Consider the following 21172-nt stretch of genomic DNA (forward strand, 5'->3'; position numbering starts at 1 on the left):
CTCTTGGTAATCAAGAATTTGATTCACAAGTTTGAGAGAACGGGTAGTGTTCCTGATGACAGTGTTGGCAATGTCGGTCGCACAAAAATGGTGAAAACATCGAGAAGACACATGCTCTGCTTCAAACCAGCCCCAGAAAATAGAACAGACGAGCTGCACAACAGGTGGTTATCACCCGGGAGACACTACGACAAATTGTTGTTGAAGGCCTGTATCTCTTCCCATACAAAATTCAAACTCATCAGTCATTAAGCCTCAGGGCAATGGAACAGCGGCTGTGTTTCGTCAACACTATTGTCCACAGAATTAACTAACAGGACCTTAGTGTAAATACGGTTGGTTTAGCGAAGAAGCCCACTTTCATTTGGATGGATTAGTCAATAAGCAAAGCAGGCGCATTTGGGGGACGGACAATCCGCATTTCGCGATCGGGAAGTCTCTTCACTCTCAACGGGTGACTGTATGGTGTGCAATGCCCAGTTATGGAATAATCTGTGCGATATTCCTTGATGGCAAGGTGAATACCGAACGGTACATGAAGGTTTTGGGAGATGATTTCATTCCCCATTATCAAGAGTGACTCTGATTTCGACTAGATGTGGTTCATTCAAGACAGAACTAGAATCATCGAAGCAGGAGAGTGTTTGATGCTCTGGAGCAGCACTTTGGAGACCGCATTCTGGCTGTGGAGTACCCAGAGGCCACTAGCATGGGCCTCGATTGGCCACCATATTCGCTGTACATGAAAACATGCGACTCCTTTTTGTGGGGCTATACTAAAGACAAGGTGTACAACAACCCCAAAATCACTGTTGAGCTGAAAACAGCCATTCAGGAGGTCATTGACAGCATCGATGTTCCGACATTTCAGCGGGTCATGCAGAATTTCGCTGTTCGCCTGTGCCACACCAAATGAAGCTAATTTTGAGACGTATCACGAATATTCCGGTAGTGTACAAACATTTTCGTTTGGATCTCAGATCTACGCGCATCACGCTAGTAAACCAAAGCATCCAGTTCACACGCACTATCTGGCAGCAAATCAGACCCAGTAGACACCAGTAACCAATTAGTATGAGACAGCGTTATGAGCTCTACACTACAGGAGGGAGGCTCTCTCTGTAGCTTACACGGAGACCAAGTAAAGCTATTTAGTCTGCTGTAGTTTTCTTTGTCTCTCTAATCATATATTTTTTTTTTCTAACGGGCTCTACCATACATTTTACACAGTATCCTTCATGAGTTGCCCCACCCCAACAACATTTGCCTTTATCTTTTTCGGAACAGCCGTTAAAATCCAAACATGCGCATTAAGCCGACTTATCACATGAGTCTATAAAAGTTATAAATTCAACCAGCCTCCTATCTGTCTAGTGAGGATGACGTAACCAGACAAGAACACAATACCACAATTAAAGTGTACGAGCTGAATTAAAGGCTTTTGTGATATCTTTCTAGCTTACCCAGAGTTTTACTGAGACTTTTCCCCCTAAGTCATTGACTGACTTAGCGAGTACTATTGGACTCATACTGAAGGAGCACAATCCGCTTTCATCCAGATGTCTTTGTCTTAGGGTATAATCACAGTCAACATAACTTAAACAGAAGGTAAACGCCATAACTAATGAGATCGAGGTCAATACAGCACCAAGAGCATTTAAGGCTGAATACGCGAAAGGCGCAACTATTTACAACATTTCTTGGTTACCTTGGCGATGTCAGAACCATGATTTTTGGCGGGATAGTTGCAATGTTATGAATAATTTAAATACATATTTGTTTATTTGCATTCAACTGATGATGATAGTCGAGGAAACAGGACGTCTAATTACTATTATCGCAAATAAGTCTGCAAATATTGTATAGGAAATATTCCACTTCAGGGGGAGTTGTTCTACATACTGCCGTGGTATCATAATTTTCATTTTTTAGCTAAATATTGACAATGTCGTTATACTATTAAAAACCGGTAAAACCTTATTTCGGAAATGTATATGCCTCTCATCTGAAAAACCGAGATGTTGGAAGAAAAAAGCGTGCTATAAAGTGGCACCGATTCAGACTAGTGCCTCTCTCCAAAGTATATGAAGATCATTTTGGGTCGTATCGAGCACCGTCCCGAAAATTAAAACTAACATCACTTAGCTATACGGTGTGGCGGGTTGTTATCAGACACGCACAGTGAATTAGCAAGTGGCCTGAGTCACTCTACAGCACAATATACCAGCTTTGGTGTAAATCAAAGCATCCGAGAGTGTTGGATGTCAACATAAGAGATATAAACGTCACACGCTCGAGAAACCCAATACATCGCCGAAATTCCTTCAAAATTAGGTGATACAAGGCCGCGAAGAAATAAATCAGTTAAAACCCAGTAAAAATTGTGAAACTGCAACACACAGAATAAATGAATAAAAACTATGTTGACTGCTATGTACCTGGTAAGAGCGACGTTCTTTCTTATGTAACCAAAATGGTCGTCGTCATGCCAAACTCTTACGTGAAGGACCGTCAAACGAAGGATTTGTCTGCAACTCCGCAACAATATTATCAATCATCTGCTCTACCCCATTCCCGTTAAGAGCGAGGGGAAAATTATTGTCTATATGCCTCTGCGCCCTAACTTCTCTCATCTTATCCTCATGCTCCCTATATTCACTGATCAGCCCAAACATTATGACCAGCTACCTAATAGCCGATATGCCTACCTCTGACACGGATAGCAGCGGCGACGTGTCGTGGCACGGAAACAATGAGGCCATGGTAGGTCGCTGGAGGCAGTTGGCACCACAACTGCACACACAAGTCACCTAATTCCTGTAAATTCCGGGAAGGGGACGATGAGCTCTGACGCCACGTTCAATCACATCCCAGATGTGTTTTATCGGTTTCAGATCTGGCGAATTAGGGCGCCATCACATCAACTGGAACTTGCCACTGTGTTCCTCAAACCACTCCATCACACTCCTGTGACTGTGACATGGCGCATTATCTTGTCGGAAAATGCCACTGTCGTTGGGAACCATGATCGTCATAAAGGGGTGTACGTGGTCTGCAACCAGTCGACAATACTCCTTGGCCGTCATGGTATCTTGCACGAGTGACTGGACCCCATGGATGCCCACGTAAATGTGCCCCACAGCATAACGGAGCCGCCGCCAGCTTGTCTCCGACCCGCAGTGCAGGTGTCAGTTGTTCTCCTAAAAGCCGACGTATTCGCGTCCTCCCATCGGCATGATGAAGATATCTGGATTCATCGGGCCATGCAACGCTCCGCCACTGCGCCAAAGTCCAGTGCCAATGGTCACGTGCCCATTACAGTCGTAGTTGCCGATGGTGTGGTGTTTAGGCACATCCACGGGTCGTCGGCCGGGGAGGCCCATAATTAGGAGTATCCTACGCACTGCGTTTTCAGACACACTTTTACTCTGCCCAGCATTAAAGTCTGATGTTAGTTCCGTCAAAGTTCGCCGCCTGTCCTGCAGCCTGCCCAGCCTATGACGTCCGAAGCCTGTAATGAGGGGTAGCCGCCCAACCCCACGACGTCTGGAAGTGGTTTCATCCTGGTTTCGCCACGAGTTAAAGACACCATAGCACTCATCCGACAAGTTGTGCAGTTTCCGAAATGCTCGCGCCGAGTCTCCGGGTCACAAACTGTCCTCGGTCGGACTCAGATAAATTGCGCGCCTTCCCTATTCTACACACGGACAGAACGCTCATTGATACTATATGCAACATGCGTATATCCAACAATCACTCCTCGCCAGGTGACGCTGCTAAAGCCTGGACCGGTTTCTATCGACAGCAGGCCGGGTGGCCATAATGTTCTGGCTCATCAGTGTATACGATGGTGACAGCAGAACTGTTTTAGTCTTCTTCGAATACTTATTCCTTGGATTACACACGACGGTTTTCGCGTGAACTACGTGTAGTCTTTCAAAGTATTCCCATTTACGTTATCGAGCATTTAGGTTGTACTTTCGCACCGGCTATTCCAATCTGTTACGTCATGCCCACTTAACATGGACTCCGAATGTTGGAGCAACATTACAGAATTGCTCGTGCTAGCTGTTTGTATGATATTTCCTCTGTAGATGGACTATACTTTTCCAGAGTCCTTGCAACAAATTCAAGTCTTCCAATCGCCTTCTCTTATAAAGATTTTGCGCGATCGTCTTATTTCATACCGCCTCTCAGTATTACTAATCTATAATCCTATCCTATCGCGTTCTTTCTCATCGTTACAGAGCATTACTTGCCTTCATCCAAATTTGATACGGCTGCAATTCATTTTCTTAAGCGGTAATTTTGTACAAGTCACTCAGCATTTCCTTATTATCGTCATGTAAACAAAAGCTACATCAGCAATCAATCTTACAGTGCTGCTGATAATGTCTGATAAATCGTTTATATATACTGAGAACATAATATGCCCTACTACGACTCCTTGGTGCGCAACCGACGTTACTCCAGTTTCTGTTGCACAGTCGCCGTCCAGTATAACGTACTGGGTTCTATTAGTAAAATATTCATCGATTCAGTCACGTATCTTATGAATCCACGAAGATACTCTGTGCGCTCGCATCACGGTAGGCAGTCGACGATGTGATACAGTGTTGAAAGCTTCTCGGAAATCCAGGAAGGCGGAATGTAACAGCTGATTTGCATGATGTGCGTGAATAAAACAAAATATTCACATGAATATTTCCTCTTCTTCGTAAACGGCATGTTCCTGTGACAATGATGGTGAGGAACCACGGAATATGATAGTTGTCCGCAGGGACGTGCGAGTATATGTTGGATCGACGTTAAGCACTGCAACAGATGTCAATCAATGTGTGCCGACGGCTCGACACCATGAGTATCACTCCCGGCATCTCCCATTGTCCAAAAATGTTAAGCGTCGGAATTGATGTGTGAACTAAGTCTAGGGTGGGGAGTGGACGGGGACAAGTAATGCTTTCCGATGAACTCTCCCTTCATCTTGTTGAAGATAGTTTACCATATATGCATTTGAACCTACAGCACCGTGGTGATCGGAGTCTGACAACCTACATACGGGAGGGACAGGGCGGGGTGAACGCCAAGTCTTATAGCTTACAGCACCAACGGATGCAACATACGGTTTCTACTACTATACAGTCGCGACAATAGAGCAGTAACAGCCACACAACTGAGATTTTAAGGCCCAAAGAAATTACTCCCGTTCAGGCGACTTCGAAATCCATATATCCCCACAACACTGCCTGACCATACATACCGAACATGATATGTAAGTCTTCCTCTAACAACAATGGGTATCAACGTCCTGGATGTGGCAAACAGCAATTCATTCGTCATGGTGCTCAGCAATCACTGCTCCACTACTGATGGTTTGAGGACTTGCATAAAGATTTAAGGAGAAAGACGGATCAGATAACATATAGCTCTCCTTGATGGCACGCGACGACGTTTAGAAGCTGACTGTGTCACAGTGAACTTTGCATGATATCAGACTCTGAAAGATAATGTACAGTTCTGTAATCCGAATCACTTGTGCACTGTCACATACCTTATCTATGACAAAAGTTCATTTCAGTCGATGTGGCCTAACCACCCATTTTCGCACTTACAACGATATTCAAAGTTTTAATTACCACGTTGCCTAATTAGTTTAAGTTTGTTTGCAGCTACATGTCTGCAGTCGGTGGCACACAATGTAATCCCTACGCCACAGTGCCGTAGCAGGCATGGCTACCCACTCGTACGACGTATTTACCGATGATGACACGTCGGTGTGCGCGCACGATAGCAAGATTTTTAGCGCCTGTACCAAACTACGAGACGAGTATGCATCAAGTCTGCAAAATTATTAAAACGTTAATTGCAAAGAAAAACATGATGAAAGGCCGAAAATTGCGCGCGCGCGCCAGAAATGCTCAAATCACCATTCATGGGGTTGCTCGAGGACAATATGCCTCCAAGTAGTATCGTAGACGACCTCGATGTCAAAAAATACACCCATTAAGCGATGATGGCGGAGGAAAGCCAAGCCTGCTGTTTAGCAGCTTCAACGAGCGCAAGGTTATCGAAGATGGAGCGGTATCTTCTGAACTTACCATGAAACCTACTAAGAAGCTGCCTGGATTGTAAGATCTAGATAAGACGACGGTTGATCATCTCTCCATGGTCTTTTCCACACAGCTAGAGAAGGCAACACCACGTAACTACTTGGGTATATGCGGTCCTTCCCAGATTTAGACGTGGAATTAAAATTGTCTCGCGCTACGAGTCAGCAATATGTCCTGACGCCCTAATGAGCTTAAAAAGGGGGAAGAAGAGCTTTTGGCTCCGTCTTGTGAGGCGCCATTGTGATCACGAGCAGCACGATAATGCAAAATCCAGCTTCCATATACAGAAGGAGTAGTTGTATTTTTGATCAATGGCAGAGCTAAAATCCCAAATGCCCCTCTGAGCTGCCACTCTGTAGTTTTCGAAAGCCGAATCATAATTGGCAGTGGCGGTACGTGTTGTAAAACAGGCCGCCCTAGCCTAGGCAATGTTTCCGGACCAATTGCGATATTTGCGCCCACCGTTACAGCAGCCGCTGGGTACCTCCCTCCTCTCCCTCAAATCATAGTGATTGTCTCCCATACGACTGTACTTTCTGCGGAATTGGTTATGGCGGCCAGAAACTCTTCTCACGATTTCTCTTTGTTTCATCTGATAATTCAGCAACATTTAGTCCTGGCTAACCGAAAGGCTACCAAGATCTCTGTAGCTGGCCGGCACTTCAACCTACGCAGAGTCACATTCATCTCTTCACCAAAGCACAGGCTACCTTCTCAGCTGGCCTGAGACTGCGGAATGGATGCTTCAGCATCGTGGTGGATTATTCTGGTAACACGACCTAACCATTCCTGGATGCTGTAAGAGTGTCAAACACAACAAGTTGGCTGCAAAGCCATTTCTGGTTTGCTACGCGCCCATCTTGGTGGCTTTCTTTCCGGCACCACCACTCTCTGTCTGGCAGGTGAATGCAAATCGGGAAAATATCACTTGAGTGCAAGTCATCGATCACTTACCATTAAGCGGTGCATTCGAGGATCGGACAGCAGTGAACTACACTGTTGCAGTGCCGAAGTGCGAGCTCTGTCCCATTTTCAACAAAAATGCACGCGAGGACATAGGAAGGCTCTCAGTTGCTCTACTACAGGAGCCTGTAGTTGCAGAGCCGGAAAGCACACAGTGTGCGTTAAAATCATCGCAAAGGAGGAGGGACTGGGGGAGCTGAGTAAGGAATTCACTGAGAACTTCTTCCTCAAGTACTTAATGCAGGTCGCAGGTAGAGTGAACAGACTTTCAAGCCATAACGCACAGGCACCAATACAGCAACTGCTTTTAGGCTGGTTATGAAGGCGGGATGCGAGAGTGGTTGGCTTGTTTACGAAAACATCCATTCCTCCTTTATCTGCCTCTCCACTAAGATCGTTCTTCTTGTGAAGAATGTACCCACATAGCTCATGGACGTCTGAAAATTGTCTCTTGAATACATATACATGTTGATCTACCCTGTGCTAATAGACGTAGTCCCTCGACATGTGTCCTAAACACATCCAAGAAGTACGGAATACATCTTAACGATTTTTTCCTCTGTCTTTCCTCTTGTCGTTCCTCCGTCGTGGAGTAACTGGAGAGGTTGGAGGAGGGGGAGAGGTTACTTGGCGGGGGGTGGGGGTGGGTGGGGTTCGGTGGTTCCACCAGGCAGACGTCGTCGTCCGTATCGTGGATGATATGGTCAACATCTGATCCATTAGACACGACTGAGGTCGCATGGTCTGATGGTTTCGAACCTGACTGTTTTGGCACCTGACTGTTTTGGCCTGTTGGTTTTCATTCCCAGCTTGGATTCTGGGGACGGTGGGGTGCGGCCGCATTAACAAAAATATGTTTTCGGTTCCCTTTTGTCTGTTGTGTGGAACTGACAGATTCTGCTGCCATCATTGTGCAGAATGTATTAAAGCTATGCTGTTCGACTTCTTGTGCAGGTTTGCAGTTACACTGACATTTGCAGGTAGACGTGCTATGCTCCACTGAGAACGACTGGGTGCCAGCACTAGTTTTCTGTACATGATGCTTCAGTGCTGAGACAAACAACTGCATGAATGTGGGTGGCTCAGAGGCGTTTAACACCTTCTTTGCGTCACGGTATGAGATGAGTTGTGTGCTTCAACTCCTGCATGTTGTTCTCTTCTGAAATGACAGGATACACTTTGTTCCGAAATGGATGCGTCTGGTGGCAACTTACAGCATGGGTTAGGGCAGTACATTGAATATCGGATTCATGGGCAATGGAGCCACACAGTCCATTTGTAGCCTTCCGTTGCAAATCATGGTAGTATGACAAGTGTTGACACTTAAGCAATTCGTTGGATTAGGTACAGAGGGCTTAATTTTATAGTACAAACAGCCTGCAAGCCACTTTGCTAAACTGAATGTCAGGATAAAAGGTGTGATTTCTTAAACTCACTATCAACCCTCTTCGTTAAATTCTGACCTACAGTGGACGTTTCGCTTTCCCATTCCTGTTGGGGTTCTTTGGTTTCTAAATCCATGATGTACCAGCACGTTACGACTCCTTTAGAGTAATCAGTGTCTCTATCGCGAGTGTACCATTCCTCAGCCTCTTTATAGATTTAAGTTATTCTGAAGTCCCTCTACAGCTTTAGGTCTGATGATGATGTATGGTGTGTGGGGCGCTCAACTGCGTGGTTATCAGCGCCCTTACAGTTTCCCAACCTTTGCTCAGCCCAGTTTCGCCACTTTCCTGGATGATGATGAAATGATGAGGACAACACAAACACCCAGTCATCTCGAGGCAGGGGAAAATCCCTGACCCCGCCGGGAATCGAACCCGGGACCCCGTGCTCGGGAAGCGAGAACGAAACCGCGAGACCACGAGCTGCGGACGGCTTTAGGTCTGTAGAAAGGTGACAACTTTTCACATGACCCTTCGTCGCGTTTAACAAAAAAAGACAGGGTGTGATCCGTTACTGCTACCGCTGTCAACATATTCACAGACGTCTCTGGTGGATTAGACATACGAAATCTCCTTCGGGTTTGGATGTTAGTACTGTCCAATAGACCAGCCGAACCGATGGGAGACACCCATGCATCTTATAAGCGCGTAGCACACCTTGAGATTTATATATATAGGGGTGTTTACCATCCTCGCAATCCTGCCAGTTAAGCCAAGACTTCCGTTCCCTGTGATACAACGTTCTACCGCCGCACCGCACGGTGGTCGCTGAAGCATGCAGAGATTTACGGTTACAGAGGACTGGCAGTGCTCACCAGTCCCTAGCTTAGGAAGCTCGGATTCACGAAGTCAATACACAGCAAACGAATGATGAGCTCCCTGAGGTCCTCGCCAGTTACGACGACCCAAGAGGCACGTGTGACGAACCACCACGGACGCGGATACAGCCCCCCCACCTCTTGGCCGCTCCACACTGTACCCATCGACTTCTCAGATCCAGGGATAATTCTGAACCAGTTTTCTGTGGACACCTGCTGCAGTCCACTTACTAAACACAAATATATGATGGGAGACAGTGAATGTGAGGACGCTTATCACTAGCTTTCACCACCACGATAACAGCCACCCAGTTCCGCATAAAAAACGCCGAAAGGGCCATGTGAAGGTGATAGATAGCCTCAGAATATGAAGCAGCATTATAGATTAGATCTTCTATGAATGTGGAGAAGAACTAATTATCTCTAACACATACGAGGGGGGGGGGGGGGGGTGGTACAGAGCACTTTATTTTGAACAGACAATGTCGCAAGAAAATGTTCATCAGGTAGTCCAGTATTAGGTGAACCTTTTAGCGAGTCATTGCATTTAAGCGTTCAGTCTGAATTACTAAACAGATTGAGCCGTCATATTTTGAATTTAGTACGTGATGAAATTATGTACCTGATTTCACGTGTACTCTGGACATTAATAAACAGATAATTATTTAAAAAGTTCAGAGCAAAAAAAAAATACATAAATAATAAAATAAAGCATGAAAGCGACAGAACGTCAGGGAAGCTCAACTAGCTTAGCCACTAGTCACTTGAATCAGCAGTTGTCTTGTGACAGCCAGAGCGAGAGCACCAGCAGCAGCGAGTACTGTTTGTATAAAGCGTTTATTTTGCATTTTGTTTACGACCTTCCACTAAGGAAGGGATTCTATTTGTGTTTATCTGCTCTGCATAGAAACTAACAGTTCTTGATCGTTAGGAGAGAAATTTATTTTGTACTTATTTGCTGCGCTTAGCTTTTAAATAGTTTTTCTGGGAAAACCTAGCGTAGTTTTCGCGTCTCGTATTTCAGTGAGTGTTTCTTGATTATCAGAGTAGCTCATCAGAAGATTATCTTGGGAATTTGTCACCGTATAGAGTAGGGTAAACATAGTCATGTGTAGGGACTGTGGTTGTTGTGAGCGGACGCAAGGAGAATTGGCCACTCTTCGGGGGCAGGTGGAGGCTTTGTCTGTTAGGCTCATCGAGCTCGAGGCGCAGGCGTCGGCTCGTAGTGGCGTTGGGGCAACTGTGGTGAGACCTATGCCTACTTCGGTGGCCTTGGAATCACATGGAACCCCTGATGTCGCTGCGTCTTCCGGCAGTGAGCATCTTACCGGTCAGCCATCACTCCAGGGTGAATGGCGGACAGTGGTGGGCTCGCGCGTGCCTGGCCGAAAGGCGAAGGTGGGATCTGGCCGCGTGGCAGCTGCCCTACCCCTTTCCAACAGGTACGGGGTGCTTCCTAGTGGTGATGACATCGTTTCCGAGCCACCACAGGATGCCTCGCCTGTTGGGCCAGTTTTAAGTAGGCTGTTTAGGTTTTTTTATTAGTAACGCCACCTCTGTATGAAAATCACTGGCTGTGCTGTGTGCAGTCTGTGGCTGCTTTGCAATGTTGTAATACTCGCCATTGTAGTGTTAGGCAGCTGGCTGTGAACAGCGCGTAGCGTTGGGCAGTTGGAGGTGAGCCGCCAGCAGTGGTGGATGTGGGGAGAGAGATGGCGGAGTTTTGTAATTTGTCATGAACTGCTATATATATGATGATATCAAGGTAAATACATTCTTTGTTCTCTATTAATATCTTTCATTTGCTAACTATCCCTATCAGTAGTTAGTGCCTTCCATAGTTTGAATCTTTTATTTAGCTGGCAGTAGTGGCGCTCGCTGTATTGCAGTAGCTTGAGCAGCGAAAATTTTTGTGAGGTAAGTGATTTGTGAAAGGTATAGTTTAATGTTAGTCAGGGCCATTCTTTTGTAGGGATTTTGTGAAAGTCAGATTGCGTTGCGCTAAAAAATATTGTGTGTCAGGTTAAGCACAGTCTCGTAAAATTGTTCAAAAGGGGACGTTTCACAGTGGCCGATTCTCCGGCAAGGTCCCGACAGTCACAGAGGGCGGGCCTATTAGTTATAGGGAGCTCCAACGTTAGGCGGGTTATGGAGCCCCTCAGGAAAATAGCGGGTAGGTCGGGGAAGAATGCCAGTGTGCACTCGGTGTGCTTGCCGGGGGGTCTCGTCCGTAATGTGGAGGAGGCCCTTCCGGCAGCTATTGAACGCACTGGGTGTGACCGGCTGCAGATAGTAGCACATGTCGGAACGAATGACGCCTGCCGCTTGGGTTCTGAGGCCATCCTTGGTTCCTTCCGGCGGCTGGCTGATTTGGTGAAGACAACCAGCATCGCACGCGGAGTGCAAGCTGAGCTTAATATCTGCAGCATAGTGCCCAGAGTCGATCGCGGTCCTCTGGTTTGGAGCTGTGTGGAGGGTCTAAACCAAAGGCTCAGACGACTCTGCGACTATAATGGTTGCAAATTCATCGACCTCCGTTATTGGGTGGAGAACTGTAGGGCCCCCCTAGACAGGTCAGGCGTGCACTACACACCGGAAGCAGCTACTAGGGTAGCAGAGTACGTGTGGCGTGCACACGGGGGTTTTTTAGGTTAGAGGGACCCCCCCCTTGGGCGAAACGATAAAATACCTGACGGCTTACCAGAGAGAACATCAGCATCGTTGATAAAGAACGTCCGTCCTCAGAGACCAAAAACAGGAAAAGTTAACGTATTATTGGTAAACTGCAGGAGTATCCAGGGCAAGGTTCCTGAATTAGTATCGCTTATTGAAGGAAATAGTGCGCATATAGTATTAGGAACGGAAAGTTGGTTAAAACCGGAAGTGAACAGTAACGAAATCCTAGACACAGAATGGAATATATACCGCAAGGATAGGATAAACGCCAATGGTGGAGGAGTATTTATAGCAGTAAAGAATTCAATAATATCCAGTGAAGTTATTAGCGAATGCGAATGTGAAATAATCTGGGTTAAGTTAAGTATCAAAGGTGGGTCAGATATGATAGTCGGATGCTTCTATAGACCACCTGCATCAGCAACCGTAGTAGTTGAGCGCCTCAGAGAGAACCTGCAGAACGTCGTGAAGAAGTTTCGTGATCATACTATTGTAATAGGGGGAGACTTCAATCTACCAGGTATAGAATGGGATAGTCACACAATCAGAACTGGAGCCAGGGACAGAGACTCTTGTGACATTATCCTGACTGCCTTGTCCGAGAATTACTTCGAGCAGATAGTTAGAGAACCAACTCGTGAAGCTAACGTTTTAGACCTCATAGCAACAAATAGACCGCAACTTTTCGACTCCGTGAATGTAGAAGAGGGTATCAGTGATCATAAGTCAGTGGTTGCATCAACGACTACAAGTGTAATAAGAAATGCCAAGAAAGGAAGGAAAATATATTTGCTTAACAAGAGTGATAGGGCACAAATCGCAGAATATCTGAGTGACCACCATCAAACGTTCATTTCTGAGGAAGAGGATGTGGAACAAAAATGGAAAAAAATTCAGAAACATCGTCCAGTACGCCTTAGATAAGTTCGTACCGACTAAGGTCCAAAGCGAGGGGAAAGATCCACCGTGGTATAACAATCATGTACGAAAGGTACTACGGAAACAAAGAAAGCTTCATCATAGGTTTAAGAGTAGTCGAATCACAGCTGATAAGGAAAAGCTGAACGAAGCGAAAAAGAGCGTAAAGAGAGCAATGAGAGAAGCATTCAACGAATTCGAACATAAAACATTGGCAAACAATCTAAACAAGAACCCTAAAAAGTTTTGGTCATATGTAAAATCGGTAAGCGGATCTAAATCCCCTATTCAGTCACTCGTTGACCACGATGGCACCGAAACAGAGGACGACCGAAGAAAGGCAGAAATACTGAATTCAGTGTTCCGAAACTGTTTCACTGCGGAAAATCGTAACACGGTCCCTGACTTCAGCCGTCGCACGGACGCCAAAATGGAAAATATTGAAATAAACGATATCGGAATTGAAAAACAACTGCTATCACTTAGTTGCGGAAAAGCATCCGGACCAGACGAGATACCCGTAAGATTCTACAGTGATTATGCTAAAGAACTTGCCCCCTATCTATCAGCAATTTATCGTAGATCTCTGGAAGAACGTAAAGTACCTAGCGACTGGAAGAAAGCGCAGGTCGTTCCCATTTTCAAGAAGGGTCATAAATCAGATGCGAATAATTATAGGCCTATTTCGCTTACGTCATGTTGTAGAATAATGGAACATGTTTTATGTTCTCGTATTATGACGTTCTTAGATAATACAAATCTCCTTCGTCATAACCAACATGGATTCCGCAAACAGAGATCATGTGAAACTCAGCTCGCCCTATTTGTCCAAGAAATTCACAGTGCCGTAGACACTGGCGAGCAGATTGATGCTGTATTCCTGGACTTCAGGAAGGCATTTGATACGGTTCCGCACTTACGTTTAGTGAAAAAAATACGAGCTTACGGAATATCGGACCAGGTTTGTGATTGGATTCAGGATTTCCTAGAAGAAAGAACACAACATGTCATTCTTAACGGTTCAAAATCTGCAGATGTAGAGGTAATTTCGGGAGTACCGCAAGGAAGCGTGATAGGACCTTTATTGTTTACAATATACATAAATGACTTAGTTGACTACATCGGTAGCTCCGTGAGGCTATTTGCAGATGACACGGTTGTCTACAAGAAAGTAGCAACATCAGAAGACTCGTACGTACTCCAGGAAGACCTGCAGAGGATTAATGAATGGTGCGACAGCTGGCAGCTTTCCCTAAACGTAGATAAATGTAATATAATGCGCATACATAGGGGCAGAAATCCATTCCAGTACGATTATGCCATAGGTGGTAAATCATTGGAAGCGGTAACGACCGTAAAATACTTAGGAGTTACTATCCGGAGCGATCTGAAGTGGAATGATCACATAAAACAAATAGTGGGAAAAGCAGGCGCCAGGTTGAGATTCATAGGAAGAATTCTAAGAAAATGTGACTCATCGACGAAAGAAGTAGCTTACAAAACGCTTGTTCGTCCGATTCTTGAGTATTGCTCATCAGTATGGGACCCTTACCAGGTTGGATTAATAGAAGAGATAGACATGATCCAGCGAAAAGCAGCGCGATTCGTCATGGGGACATTTAGTCAGCGCGAGAGCGTTACGGAGATGCTGAACAAGCTCCAGTGGCGGACACTTCAAGAAAGGCGTTACGCAATACGGAGAGGTTTATTATCGAAATTACGAGAGAGCACATTCCGGGAAGAGATGGGCAACATATTACTACCGCCCACATATATCTCGCGTAATGATCACAACGAAAAGATCCGAGAAATTAGAGCAAATACGGAGACTTACAAGCGGTCGTTCTTCCCACGCACAATTCGTGAATGGAACAGGGAAGGGGGGATCAGATAGTGGTACAATAAGTACCCTCCGCCACACACCGTAAGGTGGCTCGCGGAGTATAGATGTAGATGTAGATGTAGAATTTGCGAGGTAACTGCATTAACTTAGGTCTCGCAGTCCCGGTCGTAAGCTGTCGCAAATTTACGATCTGCAGTAGCACGTTTAATCAAGAAAAATAGTGTTTAAAACTCACATTTTCAAAAAGTTAACACCAAGGAACAGACACACGAGTTTCAGCGCTGTCACAAATAACGTAACTTGACTACAGTCATTTTCAGAGGACTGTTAAATCGTAAAAGAACCTCACAATTACCAATCCATATCGTGCAACGTATTGACAACAATATCAATAAATCTTTGTCGATGTAAGTAAAACCCCTTGTCCCCGTCGCTACACTTAACTTTCTCTCTTCCTGCTCCAACTCCATTCGTTCGAGAACAGCCAGCACTCGCTACAACACTCGTATCCTTGACACAAATCTCCTATCGACAACGATCCCACTTCGGGACTATATGACGCATTAGTAGTATAAATAGCATCCTGTTTCAACGAAGCAAATCAAAACGTTGTTTGAACATGGTGAAGCTATTCATTAATGTACAGAACAAAAAATTATTTTTGTGGACCGTTAGAGGCCTCATACAAATCTTGTTTTGAACTATACAAAACCGGCAATTAGTGCTACTACTCGAACCCTTCACAACGGAAAGTGAGGATAGCAAAGACCATGCCTGTTATTTATGGCTTTCTTGTTAAATCGCACCACAGGCAAACTATCATTTCTGCCTCTGGCGTCGTTTAGGAGTGCTCGCGTGTCTTTGGAAATAAGCTATCAACTTAAGGCTTCACAAGTCCCATCAAAGGCTGAGCAAGGATGCACAGCAGTTGAGTCACCGAACGATTTATCTGGAAGGAATGGCGTTTACATCTCCGTCCGGTCGTCTTGCTTTAGGTTTACCTATTGAACATTACAGACACATGTTGTGGTTCTTTCAAAAAGGCTGCAGCCGATTTCCTTCCCTGTCCTTGTAAGCAGAGTTCGTGCCCAATTCTATAGACCTCCGAATTTAACGTTCCCTCAACAACACTGTTCAAGCCCTTTAAACGAAATTATGCCAACATTCCCCAGATAACGGTCAACTAACGCCACTGGTTCCCGAATGCTGTTCTCGCCGTCTTAAATGTCAGGCAAATGAAGACGGAAGAAATCCAAATATTAGAAAATCGCAGTAGATGTTTGTGGTTTTGCCTATGAAATGGTCCCCAGGGTTCATGAGTAATTAATAGAGCTTGATCATTGAAAAGAAACGCTGATTCACTTCATGCAAGCAGTCACTGTACTGATATCAATTCTGTTAATAATTTTAAAGAACAAAATGCAGGTGTTTCGAAAGAAACTTATGTTCGGAATAACAAGTTATTTGAAAGTGAGTTAAATCATCAAGTTACAGCACACTACGAAGTGCTATCAAATGAATGGATGATAGTGGTGAGTTCGAAAGGGCAGATCCTTAAAAAACAAACAGTTCAACGTTGTAAAAAGCAGTGAGTCATTCGTTAACGTAAACAAAATTCACCTTCGTACTGGAATGGCTATTGTAAGCCATCCTAGAAAACCTTCAAAAATAAATTTAATGTAGCATCCACTAGTTCCAGATACTGGACCATATTTAAAAAATTAAATTAGTGTATAGAACACTACGAGAACACACATACAGCAGTATTCATTTTTAACCCAGAAAGAGCAGTGTGGTCAAAATGAAATTTCTGACAATTGTCCCCGACTGGAAAAAGCGAGAATTACTGAATCGCTCCACACTGTGGGCCATAAACAGCAGCAGAAGACATGGATACACGCGTGCCACACTGAAAGATGACGAGTGTTTTCGGGCCGCACTTAATATGCTTGAAAATACTAACGAAAGAAGGAAAGAAAGAAGATGGACCGATGAGAGAATCGTGTGGCGGTACTTCCAAATTGAAAATATCCAGTTCATCCTAACTTTACATACACGGAATGTTACGGACTATTATTTTCTTTAGCGTTCACGTTATAGACGCTCACTTCCTTTGCCGCATGCGGCACGCGAGTTGCACTCTCTAGTCTAGGGCCTTAGCCAAATATTCCGCCGTCTTTCTCCCAGTTCACAAGCAGCACAGTGAAAGTCCTGAACGACGCAAATCGTGGTGATTGTGTAAAGGTCGGGACACACATGTCCGGACCGTGTCCATGCCGAGACATGTCCGAGTATCGGCCGTCACCCGGACCACGAAATACACCATTAAAACAAATGTAGCGGCCCCCACTTGACCGGGCCGTGCACGGGGAACGTCAACGGGCCGGGGCCGGGCCGGGCGGGATTCGTCGTGTTTAATTTTTCACGTGACGGACACGGCCTGACGGTAGAGTTGTCTCGTGAGCTGTGCAACTGCGCAAGACTGTTCTGTGAACAAAACATGGATGTGGAACGACGAATAGAAGAAGTTCGTAAGTTTCCTGTTCTTTGCGATCAGAGAAGTGAAAACTACAGGAATATCGAATACAAAGACAGAGTTTGGAAGACAATTGCAACAGATCAACATGCCAAAGGTAAGATAAAAACTATACAAGTTTTAATACCCGAAAGATATTTATTTACTTTTTATTTTACAAACAGATGTTTGGTTTATGTCATCGTTATATCGCCAAGGCGACATGTTCTTGCTACTCCATAGTCCCTTGTGGAGAATTCTGGAATTTTTTGAGTTGTTCTCGTTCAGCAAATGCAGCATCTGTTTGTTAATCTCCCTCGAATTCGAGGTAGGTTTCAAAGATTTGATGATCTTGCGGATCCCTCAGCAGTTTCCTTTTGATCCATCCTCTGTTCGGGCACCCTATAACCTTCCATTTTTCGAATAAAGTTGTAAAGTACACACGCAGCCGTCACAATCATTGTAAGGTTATTAGGATGTCCCTGGAGGATTCTTCTAAATATCCGAAATTTCTGTTGCAATGTACCGAATGCATTTTCGGATATTCTTCTTGCCCGACTCAAAGTAGGATTTTTTTCAATTGTACAAGACTTTGAACTGAAGCAACTCATGAATGACGTATCAGTCCATCAGTTCACTCCATCATCCTCCAATTCCTCAGCAAAATCTGTTTCAACATCATATCCTTCACCTGTGGAAAACGAGTCAACAGAACCTACACAGCAGCTTTTGGACTTGCAAAGGGATTCCCACAATTCGTATATAAATAAACAAAGACATCATCCTCCAAGTTCCCCTGCATCCTCATTAGCTTCAGAAAGTAATTCACTGAATAGTCCTTATTTGTTTTTCTTAGGGTAGTAGAAATTTAACTGCATTATTTACTAACTTATGTATTTATGTTTAAATTGTTAAAGTAATAAAATAAAAATGCTCTCCTTAAAACTACTTATTTATTTCTGTTCTGTGTACTTTTCTTTAACCTACCTTAAAAAAAAAAAAAAACAGCCAGTCGTTCTTTGGGTGAAACTGATACTCTACAGAAAGTGTCGGTTTTTCTCAGTCTTGGTTCTAGTTTCTTTAAAAGTTCACAGAAGGTGTATTGCGTCATCCTAAAATATTCATAAAACTTAGTCTCGTCATCTATGAGATGAGAAAATAATGTTCGAAACTCTCCCTGTACTGGTCTTGTTTCCCAGGCACTGTGGATCCATAATTTTCTTCTTCTTGTTTGCCTTCGTTCTTTTTCCTCTTCGTCTAAAGCAAGTGCTATAAGTCCTAATTCGCTATTACGAAAATTAGTGAACATGTTTTACAGCTTTCACAAACAGAAACACAGATCACCGCGTCCGAGTCACTACAAGGAACAACAAAGACACGGACGTGCCCCGGTCATGTGTGGCCCCTGCAGGAACGGACCGGAGCACGGCCGCCACTCGTCCGACGCTCGGCGCTGACACGGCCCGGACGTGTGTGTTCCGACCTTAATGCGCTGCGCTCCTCGTCAGTTGTAAAACTGGTGGGGACAAGGGGGCGGCATAACGTATGATCAGGTGAAAGTCATCATACGAAAAAGTAATATAAACAACATCACACACGACATTTTAATTTATTGCTTCTTTACTATTTATTCGCAAGACACTTTTCAGACAGGATCTATATAAATATGTCACTGAATGCACCTGAAAAATTCTATCATTGTGTGACATGCAATTCAGGAGATACTGAGGTGCGTGAAAAACTCCCTTTAACTTAAAATTGAGGACAAATTACCCAGACTATATTCATCTAGTGTTTGATGATGAGTGAACTTAGCGGGTTCCAACAAACATCATGCAGAATTTAAAGCTTTTCTAAATTTTTTCCCTCGATAATATGCTAAGCATCAAATATTAAGCTCATTTTCAATCAGACGTTCGATACTGTTTTGCACACGGGAGTTTGGTTCTTTAAGGAATCAGTGGTTTACGGGCCCAAAAGACAAGAAATCTGCCATTGGCCAAAATTCTTTCCTTGTGCTCTGTGGCAATGTACTGAAACTGGACGGTCAAGGATGATTGATACGATGTCACATAAAAAAGGAAAGAAAGAAAAAGCTCAGTTTCATAATTTTCTGTGAGAAAAAATTTCAGATATAATCATGACAGAAATCTGATAACTTCACGGGGATCTAAAAACGGATGTGTAACAATGAATGGTCAAACTAACGGGTCATACAAGAAATTTCAGTATTTTTATGGACGCACAGAGTAACTTACTTGGAGAAGGGGAAGAAATAAACAATAAGAGGAAGAGGTCATTTGTCGAACCACAGGGGCTGAGGTGACTGGTGGAAATCGCCAGATTTTGAATGAAGGAAAATCAAGTCTTCAACCAAAGGTCCGTTTATTTCTGTGCATTCACTCCATTACCTATAGTTTACCGAAACAAAAAAATAAAAAAAACTAAGAGCGGCTTAACAAGCTCACAGACATATGCAAACACATGGAGTCCTCAGAAATTGTTCCGAGGAGCAAGTAGGTTCTGCAATTGTCATTTTTGGGTTGTTTGGGGGAAGAGACCAAACAGAGAGGTCATCGGACTCATCGGATTAGGGCAGGGTGGGGAAGGAAGTCGGCCGTGCCCTTTCAATGGAACCATCCCGGCATTTGCCTGGAGCGATTTAGGAAACTCACGGAAAACCTAAATGAGGATGGCCGGACGCGGGATTGAACCGTCATCCTCTCGAATGCGAGTCCAGTGTGTCTTTTTTACACAGTTTCGAGACACGTAATGCCATAAGAACTTAATTTATAGATGAGATTAAAAACTTATTATATCCCCGAGAAATTAGGGTTATCCAAACAACATATAAAAAAAAACTTCGTACTCCAGATCCCAGCACCCCCACTTGCGGACGCCTATGAACGCAAATATTTCTTGAACTTCCAACCGTCCAACTTCTTTAATCGCCGTCTAATAAATGCTGCAGCTGTGTGCAATCATGAACTGAACAGGATGAGGCACTTTCAGAATAAGACTGCAACACCAGGAAAGTTAGGTGCGTATCAAAACATGGACAAGTTTCATTACGCTATGTTTACCACAGGGTAACTTGCATTCCTAAAGGCCTGCCCGCGCGGATGGGCTTGCAGAAAACTTTCCCGCCAACAAAAGTAGCTCATTCATAGGTTTGCCGTATCTGATGTCAACAATATGCCCGATACGGTCCGTGAGTACACAAGTAGAACCGGCAGACAACATATAGTTGAAGAAATCAACAAAGGGGAAAAGAGTCTCCACCTAAAACTAAAAGACTGACTTTCGGAATGTGGGCGGAAAACGAGTGATAGACAAAAAAATTGCCTCACATAAATGCTGACATAATCAGTCTACAGAATCGTATTCACCGTCGTCGAGCTAAGTGAAATACAAATGATAGACAACAGTGCATATTTCGATTTTCTGTTATGCAAATTATGATGTCAAAATTTGGAGTGTCAATTGTTGCTGTAGTTCCTTAATCAACTACATGAAATGTACAATTTCCAGGCGAACGCCTTTCAAATACTCTATTTATATGAACTACAATTTCTTAAACATTGTTCTAATACGATGTGCTACACCTTTTAAAACATTTTAAGTATTTTATTATTATCAAAAGCGAAGGCATTTGTGTCACGTTAAAAGTGGGTTGTGACGACTAGTTATATTTAGGAGTGAGAGAGACAGTAACAATCTGTGATTCGTCCCTCCCTCCTGCCTCCCCCCCCCCCCCTACCGAACCCTGGGCACACAGACTGCAATACATAACGAACAGTCAAATGAAAACGAGGCAAGTAGGAAGAAGTAAGTAAACAGTGTATTATTTCAAAAGTAACCGCCGTAATTGTTAGTACATTTAT

At 44.2% G+C, this 21172-nt stretch overlaps 1 protein-coding gene across 4 annotated transcripts in view; it reads right to left on the reverse strand.

Annotated features, from left to right (window-relative positions):
* The window catches only part of LOC126263648 (kinesin-like protein KIF14), a 305750-nt gene that overhangs the window by 175066 nt on the left and 109512 nt on the right, over positions 1-21172 (reverse strand). The gene's annotated exons all lie outside the window — the stretch shown is intronic.

Source organism: Schistocerca nitens, chromosome 6 (assembly GCF_023898315.1).
Source record: "Schistocerca nitens isolate TAMUIC-IGC-003100 chromosome 6, iqSchNite1.1, whole genome shotgun sequence".
NCBI classification, from domain to species: Eukaryota; Metazoa; Arthropoda; class Insecta; order Orthoptera; family Acrididae; genus Schistocerca; species Schistocerca nitens.